The 17,296-nt window shown below is 40.3% G+C and overlaps 1 pseudogene across 1 annotated transcript; it reads left to right on the top strand.

The window, feature by feature from the left end:
• Positions 1-4,854: 4,854 nt before the first annotated feature.
• On the top strand, positions 4,855-9,787 carry LOC307111642 (RNA-binding motif protein, X chromosome-like; annotated as a pseudogene). The gene is made up of 2 exons: positions 4,855-4,871; positions 9,136-9,787. The product of its transcript is annotated as an RNA-binding motif protein, X chromosome-like (transcript).
• Positions 9,788-17,296: the final 7,509 nt, after the last annotated feature.

The raw sequence follows: 17,296 nt of genomic DNA, 5'->3' as shown, positions 1-17,296 counted from the left end.
TGAGATAAAATTATTTTTATAATTCCAGAATGGAGACGTCATAAAAAAACTAATCGATTAAATTCCATAAAAGTAAAAAATAGTGTATTAGAAAAACACCACAAAGCAAAAAGCTAAATTTCAAATTGAAATAAAATATTTATTACATATTTCAGGCAAAAGGCTTATTTTTAATGCAATAAGAATTTATACAAGAAAATAGAATCACAATAAAAGAAAATGGGTAAAGGACAAGAATTAATAGTTCTCCGGAAAAGGTTTAAATGATTCTTACAGTTATGAAAAAAATGTGTAAACCCATTCATAATAAAGGGAATCATAAAGGAATGATGATATTCTATTCTTTACATATCAGATGGCTCAGACTCCAAACTTATGCACCCTATGTTGACCAAGGTGTAGGTAGGAAATAGGCACATCATTGGTGGGGAGTATAAAGTTAAGCAAACTCTACAGAAAGAAATTTGATTATATTTATCAAAATTACAAAAAGCACATGTTCTTTGATGCAGTGAATCTGCTCCTGAGCAAGAATCCTATGGATAGCCGAAACCGGTTTGGCTCTGTGGATAGAGTGTCGGCCTGCGGACTGAAAGGTCCCAGGTTCGATTCCGATCAAGGGCATGTATCTTGGTTGCGGGCACATCCCCAGTGGGGGGTGTGCAAGAGGCAGCTGGTCGATGTTTCTCTCTCATCGATGTTTCTAACTCTCTATCCCTCTCCCTTTCTGTAAAAAATCAATAAAATATTTTTTAAAAAAATATGGATATACTTACCTGTGTACAAATGGATATACTTACCTGTGTACAAATGATACATATACAAGGACTCCCCTCGCTGTGGTATAAAGGAGCATCTTCGGTCATCTCTAGTTTTTTCTCCTTTATTGGTCATCATAGCAGTTACCAATACTGTCCTTAGGACATACTTACCGTTTTGTCTGTCTCCCCTCAAGAGAGTGCATGTATGTGAGTAAAGGGAGAACAGCAGTTCCACTTGGGGAGATAGACCTGGGTTTGCCTTCTCACAGCACCACTTCCTTGCATAAATGTGGACGACTGCATACCACAAATTGGTTACATGTCTTGCTTACTGGGAGAGCAATGAATTGGCATGCACACCTTGGGTCTACATAACTAGAATCATATAAAGTGACAGATAGAGAACTAGGACAGTACATTCTCTGTTTCAAGATGAATCCCGTATACCTTGACCTCATTCATGAAAACTATGTTTGCACTCCCTGTGTGAAGTTGCTGGATCACCAATAAGAACAAAGATGTTTTGCATGCTGTTTTCCTCAACCTGTTTCTGTCTACAGAGTAAACTTAGTGCAAGACTCAGTCCCATTGGGTCCTACTAATTGGATTTTCAGTCTGAACCTGTAACTACTGCTGATGTCAGGCCAATGCACCCAAAGGACAGGCTGCATCCCCAGCATCTAGATTGGGCCTGGCATTTAGTAGGCTCTCTACAAATAATATTAAATGATAAATGAACGGATGAATGTATATTGTTAAGTGAAAAAGAGCAAGGTGCACAATGGTAGCACTGCATGTTACCATTTGTGTAAAATAATATTGCTTCTATTTGCACAGGCTAACTCTGATAGAATGCACAAGTAATTCGCACCTCAATAGATGAATATATCATTTCTGTATTGGTGGTTATAGAATTTATTTTTAAAGCTAGAACACAGATCTTTCTCGGAAAACCATTATGGGCTGCTCTATTATATATGTAAATACATAAATGATTAATCAAGGTTGAATATAATAATGAGATTTTTTATATCATAATCATGATTTTGAACAGGAAAATTATTAAAGCAAGCATTAATGGGATATCTTCATTATCTATTTGCTTCCAGAAGTACAGTGTTCTAGGTGCTCTAAGGGGCATGCCACACACACACACACACACACACACACACACACACACACAAAGGCCCTGAATAGGAGCAGAAGCTGGGCGTGGTGTGCAGTAGATAATCAGGTGTCAAACAACATAGAATCTCACTGATCCCACCAGAATGGAGAGGTTGGAAAACAATATAGCCTAAAGTGCTTATTCCAGTCCTCTCAGGTCTCACAGTTCTATATTGCCTGAGTTTCACTGTTTGAAAATAGTTGTTATGTACCCTTTGTTCATTTCGCTAGTTGTTTATCACAAAGTGGAAATTCTTGTTGCTGTTAAGCTTTCATGCAAGGAAAAAGTAGAAGTCAATTTTATTCTTCATAACTTATCAAAGAGAAATAGAATATATCCAAGGTCAATTAAAATGGTACTGTGGTCATTTTAAACACACACAAACAACAACAATTCTTACCTTTTAGAGGTTCTGTTAAAATCTTTATGCCCATGGACACAGACAACAATGTAGTGAGGGCGGGGGTGGGGTGGGCGGGAATGAGTGAAGGTTGAAAATGGGGGATATCTATAATAGTGTCAACAATAAAAAATATTTAAGGATCCAGTGACATAATTTCTGGGATGTGTGGCAAAAAAACACAGGTGAGGATGAAATATATGTACATTTTGATGTATATACAAAGATATCTACATATATATAAAAGGCTAATATGCAAAGTGTCCCCTCGGGAGTTCAACTGGGATACCAGGAGTTCAATGGGTCGCTATGACATGTGCTGACCACCAGGGAGTGGCGCAGAACTAAGGAAGGCCCCGGCCAGCAACCAGCAGCGGGAAGGAAGGCCCTGATCGCCGCCAGGGGGACCCTACCTGGGTACGAATTTCACGCACCAGCCCTCTAGTATGTGAATATATATATGCCATGAATTCATAATTATTGAAGTTGGGTGATGAGTACTAAAAAAATTTCTACTAAATTTTTTACTAAATTAAAAAAATAATTTACTAAATTTAATATAATAAAAAATTTTTTATAGTAAAAAATTTTCTGAAATCAATTCTAAGAATCTGTTTTAATGCCCACTTCTGCCGTGTCAACTCAAATGATCTGAGAGCAGATGTTTGAAGGCAGAAAGGGCAGAACATGGAGGCATGTGGCACAGAAAAGACACTGAAGGGAAGGGAAACTGAAAAGCCAACGGCAATCTTCAACTGCTGCATCTTATCAGTTCAGATGACTGCCTCCCCCATCACCCAGATACCAGGACCTGGCGCCACGCCAGGCTGACCTTGGGTTCTGCACTTACCATGTGGCTGAGAGAAACTCTGCCCAACACGTGTAACTGCTGCCGTGACTGCTTGGTCCTTATTTTAGAGAGTGAGATTTCACAAAATCGCAAAAACAATCTGTCATATCACTAACGCCTGCTAAATAGAACCTGGATCACCATGGTAACAGCAAAGGCAGGCAGTGGGGGAGAGATATGTTCTTTGCCAGAGCAATAAAAAAAGCAGGTGAAAAGGAAAAGTCAGAGAAAGCATCCCATCCATCCTTCAGGATCCAGCTCAGACTCTGTCTCCTCTCAATCCCCAGGGCCTCCTCTATCTAGCTATGTTTATAAAAAACCTAGTCTATGCATCCAAGGCAGGAAAAATTCTCTCCATTTTGTAGAAGGGAAAAGTGAGGCTCAGAGAGACTAAGAAACTCTCTAAAATCTAGTAAGTGCCAAAGCTAAGAGTGAAACCCAGGTCCACCTAGTGTCAAGGCCCACGTTCTCTTACCTCTGATCCTGCATTTAGCATTTGCAAGTGCTCATTCAGACATTACCCATGTAAGCCTGCATGTCATCACTTATAAACACATGGACTACATAATACAGGCAAAAGTAAACATAAAAATAATTTTTAAGCATGTAAAGGTCCAGAGTGCTTTTGAGAATGCATATTTCATTCCCCTCTTCCAAATTTCAACCAAATAAGAGCATAAATATCTTTCTGTTATGGAAACCTGAGAAGAGACACATAAGCAAAGAGCTGCTTTAGGGATGGACCAAACAAGCAATATTCTAGGACATCAATCTCTGTATCTAAATATAATTAGGATAAATAAAAATTATACTGTTCAGTTGAGGTGTCTTCATACAACTCTTCAAACAAGCAGTGAAATGTAAATCAACCTTATTCTTGCACAATGGCTATAATAAATCCTGTATTTAAACATTTTAAAATGTGGTAAAGAAAAGGATATGTATTATCTCATATTTGTTTCTAAGTAAAGTGTAGGGGGGTTGTTGTTGGTAATGTTATTTTGGGATATTGTTTATTTAGGAATTTTTATGTTTTGTTGAACACAAATACAACTTCATCTTCAATGCAGCTGCCTTGTCATACTCAAAGACAGAAATGAAGGGGGCTCTGGTCAAGAGGTTGCTGTTGAAATAGAACATCCACCAGTAACTACCACTGCAGCTAATGAATTCTAGCTATATTTTAGTCTTTGCATCATAATTCATTCAAGAATTAAAATCCTAAAAGGACCCATGCCTCTAATGTTATACAAAAATTAACTCAATAGCTCTAAATGTACAAACAAACCTAGAAAAACTTGCAGAAGAAATATAGGGAAAAAGCTCATTGAAACCCTAGGTTAGGCAAAGTTTTTTAGATACAACAGCAAATTCGTAATGCATAAGAAAAACAAATTGATGAGTTGGAATTCTTTAAAATTAACAACTCCTGCTCCTCCAAAGGTATCACTAAGAAAATGAAAGGACAGATTGGAAGAAAATATTTGCAGAACAGATTTCTGTACTGAACTGGAATATATGAAGAACTCTCAAAATTCAGTAATAAAAAACAAACAACCCAATACAAAAATTGTAAAAAAAACACACAAAAAAAAAAAACACTAACAAACAAAAACACTTGCTGGTTGGCTGGACGAGGGCCTCCCAAAGATGCCCACATCCGAATCCCTAGAATATGTGTGAATATATTAGGTAAGGTATCACATGGCAAAAGAGACTTTGCAAATATAATGAAATTAAGGATTTTGAGATGAGGAGATTATCCTGGATTATTCAGTTGGGCCCTATGTAATCACAATGGTTTTCAGAAAAGGGAGACAAGGTCAGAATCAGGAAAAGGTGATGTGATGACAAAAGCAGAGAGAAAGATTGGAAGATGCTGTGCTGCTGGTTTTGAAGGTGGAGCCTTCTTCAAAAGGCACCACACTAAGAGCCAAGAATGCAGGTGGTCTTTAGAACCTAGAAAAGACAAGGAAAGGTTTTTTCCCAAAGCTGTCCAAAGAAATGCCATCCTGCCAATGCCTTATTTTAGAACTTTTGACCTCCAAACTGCAAGATAATGTGTGTGGTAATTTGTTATATATATATATATATTCCCTTCATAATTTTCTTTAAACTGTTTTATGTAATTTAACTGTTATATATATGCATAAAACATAAAGAGTTTAAAGAAAAATTATAAATTGAATATGTGCAACCACCACCCAAGTCAAGAAATAGAACATTTCCAACATTCTATAAAACCTATGTGTCCTTCCCTGTCGTATATTTCTCCTTCCTCCCAGAAATCACCACTATCTGGACTGCATGATAATCACTTTCTGTTTTCCTTTGTAATTTAAATGCACACATAGAAGTGTATCTCTAACCAGTATAGTCATTTTGCTCATTCCTCACATCTTTTTAACTGTGGAAAAGACATGTAACATACAAATTTCCATCTTGATTATTTTTAAGTGTACAGCTCAATAGTATTAAATACATTCACAGCGTTGTGCAACAGCGCTCCAGAACTTTTCATCTTGCAAACTGAAACTTTACACCCATTAAACAACTCCCATATCCCCCTTCACATCCCTTGGTACCCATCATACTTTCTGTTTCTACAAGTAAGTGAAATCATATAGTATTTGTCTTTTTGTGACTAGATTATTTCTCACAGACCATAATGTCCTCAAGTTTTATCTATGTTGTCAAATGTATCAGAATTTTCTCCCTTTTTAAGGCCAAATAATATCCCTTTTAATGAATATACCACATGTTATTTGTCTGTTTGTCAATGAACATTTGGGTTCCTTCCACCTTTTGGCTATTGTGAATAATGCTGTCATGAACATTATTGTATAATTATCTCTTCAAGATGCTGCTTTCAGTTCTTTTATATATATATATATATATATATATATATATATATATATATATATATATATATTCATAAGTAATATTGCCGGACCATATGGTAATTCTATTTTTTTAGGAAGCACCATGCTGTTTTCCATAGTGAGTGCACCATTGTACATTCCCACCAACAGTACACAAGAGTTCCAATTTTTTCACATCCTCACCAACACTTGTTATTTTCTGTGTTGTTGTTTTTCATACCAAACATCATATTGGATGTGAGGTGATGCCTCATTATGATTTGGATTTGCATTTTCCTAATGATTAGTAATATTGAGCATCTTTTCATGTGCTTGTTGGTCATTTATATATTTTCTCTGGAGAAATGTTTATTTGAGTCCTTTGTCAGTTTTTTAATAGTTATTTGGCTTTTTGTTGTTGCGTTGTAGAAATTAGTTATGTATTTTGGATATTAACCCTTACTAGATATAGGATTTACAAACAGTTTCTCCCATTCCATAGGTTGTCTTTTTATACTATTGACTGTGCCCTTTGATGCAGAGAAGTTTTTTATTTTGATGAGTCCAATTTATCTATTTTTACTTTTATAGCCTGTGCTTTTGGTATTACATCCAAGAAATCATTGCCAAACCCAGTGTCATAAAGCTTCCCCCCTATGTTTTCTTCTAAGACTTGTATACGTTTAGGCTTTTCATTTAGGCCTTTGATCCATTTTCAGTTTTTATTGTTGTTGTTGTTGCTGTTTTGCATGTGGATACCAGTATTTATAACACTACTTGTTGCAAAGACTGTCCTTTCCCCCACTGAAGGGTCTTTGCATCTTTGTTGAAATCATTTGACCATCTATGCAAGCGTTTATTTTGGGGCTCTATTCTATTTCATTTGTCTATATGTCTGCCTTTATGCCAACACCAAACGGTTTTGATTATTGTAGCTTAATTTTACTTGTTTTAGAATTATATGAAATTCTATTATTCATATTTTTTTAATCCTCACCTGAAGATAGTTTCCCATTGATTTTCAGAGAGTGGAAGAGAGAGGGAAAGACAGAGAGAAATATCCATGTGAGAGAAACACACCGATTGGTTGCCTTCTGCACACGCCCGGACCAAGGCCCAGGCAGGGAGGAGCCCACAACCAAGGTACATGCCCTTGACCAGAATTGTACATGCTCTGTCCACTGAGCCAAATTGGCCAGGGCTTATTTGTGTTCTTTTTTTAATGTGACTTAAAAACTGGTGTGTGTTTTTTTTTTAACTGATTTCAGAGAGGAAGAGAGAGGGAGAGAGAGAAACATCAATGATGGGAGAGAATCATTGGTTGCCTTCTGCACAACCCCAGTGTGTGCCCTTGACCCTTCAGTCCACAGGCCGACACTCTATCCACTGAGCCAAGCCAGCTAGGGCTATTACTTGTATTCTTGAGGACCTTATTTCTTTTGTTTAGTATTGAGAGATGCATTTATATTATTTCATATAGCTCTAAATAGTTCATTTTCGTTAAAATAGTATTCTGTTGTCTAAAATGTATCCATTCACTTCTTGCACAATAATTCCAGCAGTTCTCTCTTGTCTTCGGAGCCAGCGGCCCTCCCATGTGCTGAGCCGCTAGGAAGGCCTGTTCGTGAGATCTTAGAAGCTTGAAACTGTGGTCACCCCTCGGACTCTCACCAGGGGGAAATCATTGAAGCTGATCGCCCAAGAAAGCTCTTCATTGGTGGCCTCGATACAGAAACAAATGAGAAAACCCTTGAAGCAGTATTTGGCAAATATAGGCAAAGAGTAGAAAAACTCTTGAATAAAGATCGTGAAACCAATAAATTGAGAGGATTTTCTTTTGTCACCTTTGAAAGCAGCCAGAGTCATGAATGGAAAAGTCCTCAGATGGAAACCATGAAGGTAGAACAAGACACTAATCCATCATTTGAAAGTAGTAGAAGTGGGCTACCGCCCCCTTCAAGAAGCAGAGGCCCTCCAAGAGGCCTTAGAGGAGGCAGAGGAGGAAGTGGAGGGACCAGGAGACCTCACTCACGTGGAGGGCACATGGATGATAGTGGCTATTCCCTGAATTTTAATGTGAGTTCTTCCAGGGTACCACTTCCAGTAAAAAGAGGACCACCACAGAGAAGTGGGGGTCCTCCTCCAAAAAGATCTGCTCCTTACCCAAGCTGGTTTAGCTCAATGGATAGAGCATTGACCTGTGGAATAAAGGATCCCAGGTTCGATTCCAGGTCAGGGCACATGCCTGGTTTTGGGCTTGATCCCTGCTGGGGGCTAATTCCAGCAGGTCATAAATGCAAGAAATTCATCAAAAGGTTGGTGAACCTTGAGGCTTCAGCAGGGGTGAAGATACATATTATTGCCTGCTGCCAGACAGCTGAGGGCATTTCCCCAAACCTGAAAAGATACATGTTATTACCTGCTGCTGGCCAAATAGCTGAACAGCCGAAGGCAGTTCCCCTAACCTGATACTTTACTGCTTTCCAAACTTTACCTTTGATATGTATATCTGCTTTGCTCTAGGGCAGTAGTCGGCAAACTCATTAGTCAACAGAGCCAAATATCAACAGTACAACGATTGAAATTTCTTTTGAGAGCCAAATTTTTTAAACTTAAACTTCTTCTAACGCCACTTCTTCAAAATAGACTTGCCCAGGCCGTGGTATTTTGTGGAAGGGCCACACTCAAGGGGCCAAAGAGCCGCATGTGGCTCACGAGCCACAGTTTGCTAACCATGGCTCTAGGGCAAAAATGTGTGAATAAAAAGCCCTGGGTCCAGAGATTCAGGAAGAACTTAGTTACTAAAGCTAAGCTCCATCTGGCTCCCCCATGTCTTCCAAATTTGTATTTCATGTCTAGTCTCTTTATTAATTTACTCACAACCCTTCTCCAGATTCCTGAACCCTTCTAGATGCAGGATAACACTCCGGCAGATTCCCTCAGTGTGGGGCATGCAGGAGGCAGCTGATCCATGATTCTATCTTATCATTGATGTTTCTCTCTCTCCTCTCCCTTCTCTGAAATCAAGAAAAAATATATATATTAAAATAAAAGTAATTTCACGTAAAAAAAAAAAAAAAAGTCTGCTCCATCAGGACCAGATCCCAGCAACAGTGGAATGGGAGCTCCCCATCACGTGGAAGAGATAGTAATGAAAGCCCACCTCGAAGGCAACACCTGCCTTCTGGTACAGATGTTTATTTGTTCCCAAGAGATGATAGATAGTCTTCTAAAGACAGCTATTCACACAGAGATTATCCAAATTCTCATGATACAAGAGATTATGCACCACCACTGAGCAATTATACTTATCGTGATTATGGTCATTCCAGTTCATGTGATGACTATCCATCAAGAGGCTATAGCGATAGAGATGGCTACAGTTTGTGATCATGACTATTCAGATCATTCAAGTGGTGGTTCCTACAGGGATCCATATTACAGTTATGGTAACTCACATAGTGCTCCACCTACAGGAGCGCCCCATCATTTTATGGTGGAAAGCAGTCGCTGTGATGACTACAGCAGTTATGGTGAAGTTGAGACAGTTACTTAAGCAGCCAAAATGATCTCTACTCACATGATCATGATCGGGTTGGCAGACAAGACAGAGGGCTTCCCCCTTCAATGGGAAGGGGGGACCCTTCTCCACCTGATTCCTACAGCATTTCAAGCTACCAAGCACCAAATGATGGTGGCCCTGCAGGAAGCCGATCTGACAGAGGGGGAGGCAGAAGCAGATATTAAAAACAAAACTTTGCAGCAAAATCCCTGTTCAACGAAACAAACAAAAAGCGGAACCTATCTGTCATAACCACCCTAGGGCTACTAAAAGAAAAAATTTGTTACCTTTTAAAAATTTCCTGTTAAGTTCCCCTTCCATAATTTTTATGTCCTTGTGAGGAAAAAAGTAAAACATGTTTAATCTTATGACATTGCTTTCAACAAGCAAATATTAAATGTGTTAAGGCTTGACTTGTGTACTAGTGTTGTAATTTTCCAAGTAAAAGTGTCTCTAAAGGCAAGCATTCTAAGATCTACAAACATCAAGCCACCTAAAATGGAGAGATGAATCCCTCTGCCTATACAAACAAGCTAGCTATTAGAGGGTGGTTGGGGTATGCTACTCATAGGACCTCAGGCAGTCTTCAAACTGAAATCTCAAATGTTCTCAGTATGAAAAACCTGAGATCAGATGCTTATGTAAAGAAAGTGCTATTTGGTCGGCCTGTGGACCCAAGGGTCTTGGGTTCAATTCCGGTCAACGGCATGTACCTCGGTTGTGGGCTCCTCCCTGCCTGGTCCCTGGTCGTGGTGTGTGCAAGAGGCAACCAATCAATGTCTTTCTCTCACATCAATATTTCTCTCTGTCTTTCCCTCTCTCTTCTACTCTCCCTAAAAATCAATGGGAAAATATCCTCGGGTGGGATATTTTTTTAACAACAAGAAAGAAAGAAAGAAAGTGCTATTCACACAGTAAACCCAAAACAAATGGATAGCACTGGCTAGATTTTGCCTTTTTGACATTTCCCTCAGAGTCTACAAGAACCTCCCCTCCTGCCCCGCTTTCCCAATAAGACCATTTAAGTGTGTGTTAAGCAGCTACAAAATACTAAACAAAAAGTTTAGACAAAATCAAATAAATAATTAATATTTGTTCTACTGCTGGTAAATATTTTATTCTTTTCCCACATCTACCAGTATAATACTTTTTTGGAAATGGATTGCTGCTATTTGATCTCATTAGGCTTTTCATTCTTTTTCATATTATGAGGGGCAGAAATAGAATATTGGAATCTAATTATAAATATAAGAAATATTAATCATGCTCTGTTAACCATGATGGTTCTGTTCTGATTAGAAAGCACATTTTCACCTGGCTGGGGGTTGTAGGCCCTGGGACATGGGGGCTAACATCAGAACGCAGTCCAGCCTCCTGTCCCGAGAACTGCCAATTATTATGGAAAGATTTACAGCCTCGTGGCTGAGACAATCTAGTCCTGGAAGCACCTGCTCCTTACAACCCCAGCCCCTATTACCTGTAATCTGATCCTGGGGCACTCACCTTCTGTGATCCCCCTCCCCCCAGCCCACAAGATTTGTAATCTATAATGATTATCCCGATCCCACTTTCCCTTGAATGTAATTCCTACTTTTCCACATAATCTTTGCCCTTCTACCCAATATAAGCAGCTGGCTTATAGTGAGATGCAGAGCAGATTTTTGTGGCTGACCTGCTGCTCTCCCATACTGCAGGCACTAATGGAATAAACGTTCATATATGATTCAACCATGTCTCTGCTGAGTTGGCTCAAGTAGTGACAAGCAGCCCGGACCCCTTGGTTGTCCAGTTACAACCTGAGAATATTTTATAGTCTCTTTTGACATACTTCATCTTTATGATTTCATTGTTAGGGTTGCCAAAGGAAGAATGGATGAGGCCAAAACGGGTAAAGAATTATACATTTATTAGGTCATCTGGAAAACCAGATGGGCTGAGCCCCAAAATGGCACCAGCACCCAGAGACAGGGAGTCAGAGATTCTAGGCAGGCTTTTTCTGGATGGAGAATTCTCTGGGAGGATCTGGAGGGGAAAGATAATGGTCTTATCAAGAGGAATGTGAGCCCTAGCTGGTTTGGCCCAGTGGATACAGTGTCAGCCTGTGGACTGAAGGGTCCCAGGTTCAATTTTGTTCAAGGGCACATGCCCTGGTTTCGGATTCAATCCCCAGTGTGGGGTAGCTTATCAATGATTCTCTCTCATCATTGATGTTTCTATCTTTTTCTCCCTCTCTCTCCCTCTCTGAAATCAACAAAAATATATTTAAAAAGTAAAAAAAGAAAAAAAAGAGGAATGTGGTCTTAGCAAATGGAAACAAGCGAAAGGGAATGTCAGTTGAGAAGTGGTCTAAAGGTCAGTTCCCTGGGGAGGGGGGTATCAATTCAATTATTTGATCATAATTAACATTCCAGCCTTTGTGTTTTATGGAATAGGAACAGAGGTCATACATATCTTCCGTAGTTACTTCCGGGGGAGAGGACATGGAGATCATAGGGGGATGGACTTTGTAGTCAGCTGGAACACTGTATAGATTCCTCATGGTTGGAGCGAGGGGTCACAGCACCATGATGTCCCCAAGAGACTAGCTGGTAAAGGCTCAAAAGCAGTCCTGTTGAGGGACTTAGGAGGTAAAAGCTGGTCCAGAGGCTGCCACAGTGTCACTTATCTGGTTTTGCTGCTTTTCTGGGCCTGGAGCTGAAATACACTAAGACCTAGATGTTAGCTTTAGGAAGGAAAAGATCAGGGGTCCAAGCTGCCTGACTAGTGGTATGAAATGGGGAGGATAGGTTACCCTGGGGGTGAGGTTCTTGTTTTCCCAGTTCGCCCCTTGCTAGGCATCTGGAGCTTTCTGTCCCAGTGAGTTTCTATACCTGTACCTGGCCCATCGTTCTTGCTCTGGGGGGTCTCAAGGTCTTCATCCCTCCCTCAAGGATTTTTGGCACTGAATCCTTTCAGAGAAAAGGGGGCACAGGGTCTCTTAGCTGCTTCCTGCTGAAAGGGGACAATGTTTTCCTTCAGAGCCCAAATCCTTGCTCTCTGTCAGAGGGACAATGAGGCCTGGGCACAAAAGGAGGTTGTGATGGTGTCTAGGGATGGTATTTCCTGAATATAAGTAGGGTTTGTTTTCAGCACCAAATGTCAGGGTGACCTAAGGAGGAATGCACAAAGCCAAAAGGGGTAAAGAATTGTAAATGTATTAGGTCATCTGGAAAACCAGATGGGTTGAGACCCAAAATGGCGTCAACACCCAGGGAAAGGAAGTTAGAGATTTTAAAAGACTCTAAGTGGGCTTTTTCTGGGCGGAGAATTCTCTGAGAGGGTCCAGATCCTGGGAAGGTCTGGAGAGGAAGGATAATGGTCTTAGCAAGAGGAATGTGGTCTTAGCAGGTGGACTGTGGTCTAAGCAAAAGGTAATGTTGGTTGTGAAGTGCTCTAAAGGTCAGTCCCAGGGAAGGGGTATTCATTCAATTATTTGATCAGACCTAACATTCACCTTTTGTTTCTTTAAACATTTCATCCATAGCTACTTTACATTTCCTATCTGCTATTCTAATATCTAAAGTTCTTGGTGGTCTAAGTTGTAGTTTATTAATTATATGGACTCTCATTCTCTTTTTATCTACATGGTTTTAGACTGCAATTTCATTTGCTTCCTGTTCAATTCTGCCTTCTCAGAGGCGCTCAAGGTTCTTTGGGATTTTTATTTTTTCCTTTGGAAGGTTCTCTATTTGCTGTGATATATAAGCAATCTAATAAAAATTGTGTTTTATGTAGGTTCTAGTTGTTTTGTAAGAGGAGACTATGTGGTCTACTGTCATGCCAAAAGCAGAAGTCATTTTTCAGTAGGTTGGTAAGGCATTATGGTCTTGCTTGAGAACAATAATGGAAATTACTCCACTAACCAAACCAGGCTTTTTTTTTTTTTTTTTTTTTTTTTTTTTTTTTTTTTTTTTGGTGGTGGTGGTGGTTGGTTGTTTTTTTAAATAAGATAGACAAGAGCTAGGTTATCCTCAGTTGAGGACAAAAGCTAAACCTGGACCACAAAGAGGATTTGTAGCAATTTGGAAAGAGAAATAGGTAACTGGAAAGAGGAACAAACTCCACTGGATGAGTTTGATTAAGTTTCTGCTGTTTGGTGAGAAATGTGAATAACAAACTGACCATAAATATGTCTGTCCAGTGTAAAAAAAAAAAAAAAAGTGAATTTGGATCTACTTTGGAAGATCAGGGTCCAATCTGCCTGACTAGTGATATGAAATGGGAGGATAGGTTACCCTGGGGGCAAAGTTCTTGTTTTCCCAGTTTGCCCCTTGCTAGGCATCTGGATCTTTCTGTCCCAGTGAGTTTCTATACCTGTACCTGGCCCATCATTCTTGCTCTGGGGGTCTCAAGGTCTTCATCCCTCCCTCAAGGATTTTTGGCACTGAATCCTTTCAGGATGAAATTCTGAATATGGCTCTGAGGTAGGTGAGAGTGAGAGCTAGGATCTATTACCTATATTAGATAATATCTGGAGAATGGAATTTACATGATATTATTTTGGTCTCTTACAGAAATCTTCACTTGGTTAAGATGGAATGTCTCTTAGTTTTTACAGTATACTAATATAAAAATTCATTTGAAGAACAATATGTCTTTTGCAAAACCACATTTTAAGATATTTATTAAATTACTTCGTGTACCTTGAACAAAAACCCACACACACAAAATTTCTCCTTAAATTCAGTGCCAGAAAAAAACTTTGTCTCTTTAGAAAAATATGTTTGCTTATTTTTTATCAGACTAAATAATCCATATATTTCCTGTCTCAACTTTTTTCCCTTCACTCCCCCCAAAAGTCAGATCTAAACTGAGTAAGCTCAGTTGTAACCAGTGCATCCGGGGTGCCTGGTCTCATTTCTGTCTCTGATCCTGTTTATAAAAATAGCTTGATTATCCTTTCATTTCATAGCCTAAAAGTAATACATATTCATTATTCATTCTAGGAAATATAAACAAGAAAAACAAAGGGGAAAAAGGCAAATGTTATTTTTAACCTTTTGCATTCGGATGTCGAGTGTGACTCGACACGGTTAGCATTAGAATAAAGGAATCGAGAAAAAAGCAAGCGAGTGCAAAGGGTTAAAACCATAGTGTACATTCTCTGATTATACCACTCCCACCCCACACCAACTTTATTAGTAGTATTTAGTTGCCAAAGCGCTCTGATTCTGACTTGTGTAAGGGAAGGCATTTTTTCTTTTTCTTATAGGCATTTTAGATTCATTGCCTTATGCCAATGTGGCATATTTGGAGGTGGCAAATTCTGTTACCCTTCACTTACTTAAATAATAAAAGGTAGTGGTTAGAAGGGTAATGGTGAGCTCCTATAATGTAAACAGAATGCTCAGTCCTCAGGATGCACAGGAACCTTGGTGGCCCTCAGCCCCAGCAAAGGAATTGTTAGGGGCAGAAATAGAATATTGGAAACTAATTATAAATTATAAGAAATATTAATCATGCTCTATTAACCATGATGGTTCTGTTCTGATTAGAAAGCACATTTTCACCTGGCTGGGAGTTGTAGGCCCTGGGACATGGGAGCTAACATCAGAATGCAGTCCATCCTCCTGTCCCGAGAACTGCCTATCATTATGGAAAGATTTACAACCTGAGGCCGAAACAATCTAGTCCTGGAGGCACCTGTCCCTATTGCTTGTAATCTGGTCCCAGGGTGCCTGGAGGTGCCCACCCTCCTGCAACCCGCCAGCCCACATGGCATAACCTGTAATGATTATCCCGTGCCTACTTTCTCATGCCTGTAATTCCTACTTCCCCACATAATCTTTGCCCTTCTACCCAATATAAGCAGCTGGCTTATGATGGGATGGGTGCAGAGCAGATTTTTGTGGGTGACCTGCTGCTCTCCCATACTGCCAGCATTATTGGAATAATATATGATTCAACCCTGTCTCCACTGAATTGGCCCAAGCAGTGACAGGTAGCCTGGACCCATTGTTTGTCCGGTTTCATTATTTCATTACATAAATATTAATTTATATTTACACAAATATTAATCCTTATGACATACTCTATTATCAATAAAAAATTATTCATATCCTCTTATAATTTATAAATTACAAGGATATTATTTTAAATTTATTTAAAATGTCCTTTTAAGTCAGGGGTTGGCAAACTTTTTAAGTAAAGATCCAAATAATAAATATTTTAGATTGTAGGCCATACAGTCTCTGTTGCAATTTCTCAACTCTGCTGTTTTACTACAAGAGCAGCCCTAGGCAATATCTCAACAAATGAATATAGCTGTGTTCCAATAAAACTTTATCTATCGACACTGAAATATGAATGATGTAATTTTCACCTGTCATTAAATATAATTATTCTTCCTATGTTTCCAATCATTTAAAAATACAAAACCATTCTTAGTTCATGAAACATACAAAAAATAGGCAGAATCAAATTAGGCCCAAGGGCTATATTTTGTTGACCCAGTTTTAAATATTTGTGGTGCAGTGACCACTAAAAAAAATTCTATTTATTCAAACAAAAACATATCTATGCTTTGGGGCTTCCTTACATGGAAGATTTCTGATCGACCTGACATTTCCTAGGGAGAACCATCCTACCTAATAATAGACAAATGTGCAAATTGAGTGTACCTTCGCTATGCCCGTGATTGGCCAGGAGGTGTGGGGGGGGCGGGACTCGGGGTGGCCGGGGTGGCCGATTGGGCCGGCGGGACGCTGAGCTCCCATCGCCAGCGGCGGCTCGAGCTCAGCATCTGCACCATGGCTGTGCTGCGGCACAGAAGGGGCCTCTGGGACAGCGAACTCACCGCGGACCATCAAAAGCGGGGGAGCTGGGTGCCTGTCCGCTCAGGCACCAGGCCTTTCAGAAGCCTTCGCCACACCGGAGGCTTCTGAAAGGCCTGGTGCACCAGCGGACAGGCACCCAGCTCCCCCGCAATCGAAAGCAAAAGTGTGGGAGCTGGGTGCCTGTCCACTCAGGCACCAGGCCTTTCAGAAGCCTTCGCCACACCGGAGGCTTCTGAAAGGCCTGGTGCACCAGCGGACAGGCACCCAGCTCCCACCGCGATCGAAAGCAAAAGCGTGGGAGCTGGGTGCCTGTCCACTCAGGCACCAGGCCTTTCAGAAGCCTCCGCCACGTTGGAGGCTTCTGAAAGGCCTGGTGCACCAGCAATCAAAAGCAAAAGCGTGGGAGCTGGGTGCCTGTCTGCTCAGGCACCAGGCCTTTCAGAAGCCTCCGCCATGCCGGAGGCTTCTGAAAGGCCTGGTGCACCAGCGGACAGGCACCCAGCTCCCCCGTGACTGAAAGCGAAAGCGTGTAGGGGACCCTACACGTGCATGATTCAATCATGCACTGGGCCTCTAGTCTTATTAATAAATGCTTTTGTACCTGAGGTACCTAGCCTCCAAGTTGGCCCCCAGTGATATCCACCTCCTGTAGTCACCCCTGGTGAAATTCCCTCCCTTATCACAATAGCATATGGTAATGGTGATGGTATGTCACTTCCAAGATCCTATATAATAAAAGCCCAGCAACCAAACGGCGTAATGACCAGAATGACCATTTGACTGGTCACTATGATGCGCACTGACCACCAGGGGGCAGACGCTCAACGCAGGAGCTGCCCCCTAGTGGTCAGCATGCTCCCAAAGTGGGAGTGCCACGGC

Source organism: Cnephaeus nilssonii (assembly GCF_951640355.1).
Source record: "Cnephaeus nilssonii genome assembly, chromosome: 15".
NCBI classification, from domain to species: Eukaryota; Metazoa; Chordata; class Mammalia; order Chiroptera; family Vespertilionidae; genus Cnephaeus; species Cnephaeus nilssonii.
This window is presented reverse-complemented; position numbering and strand designations above follow the sequence as displayed.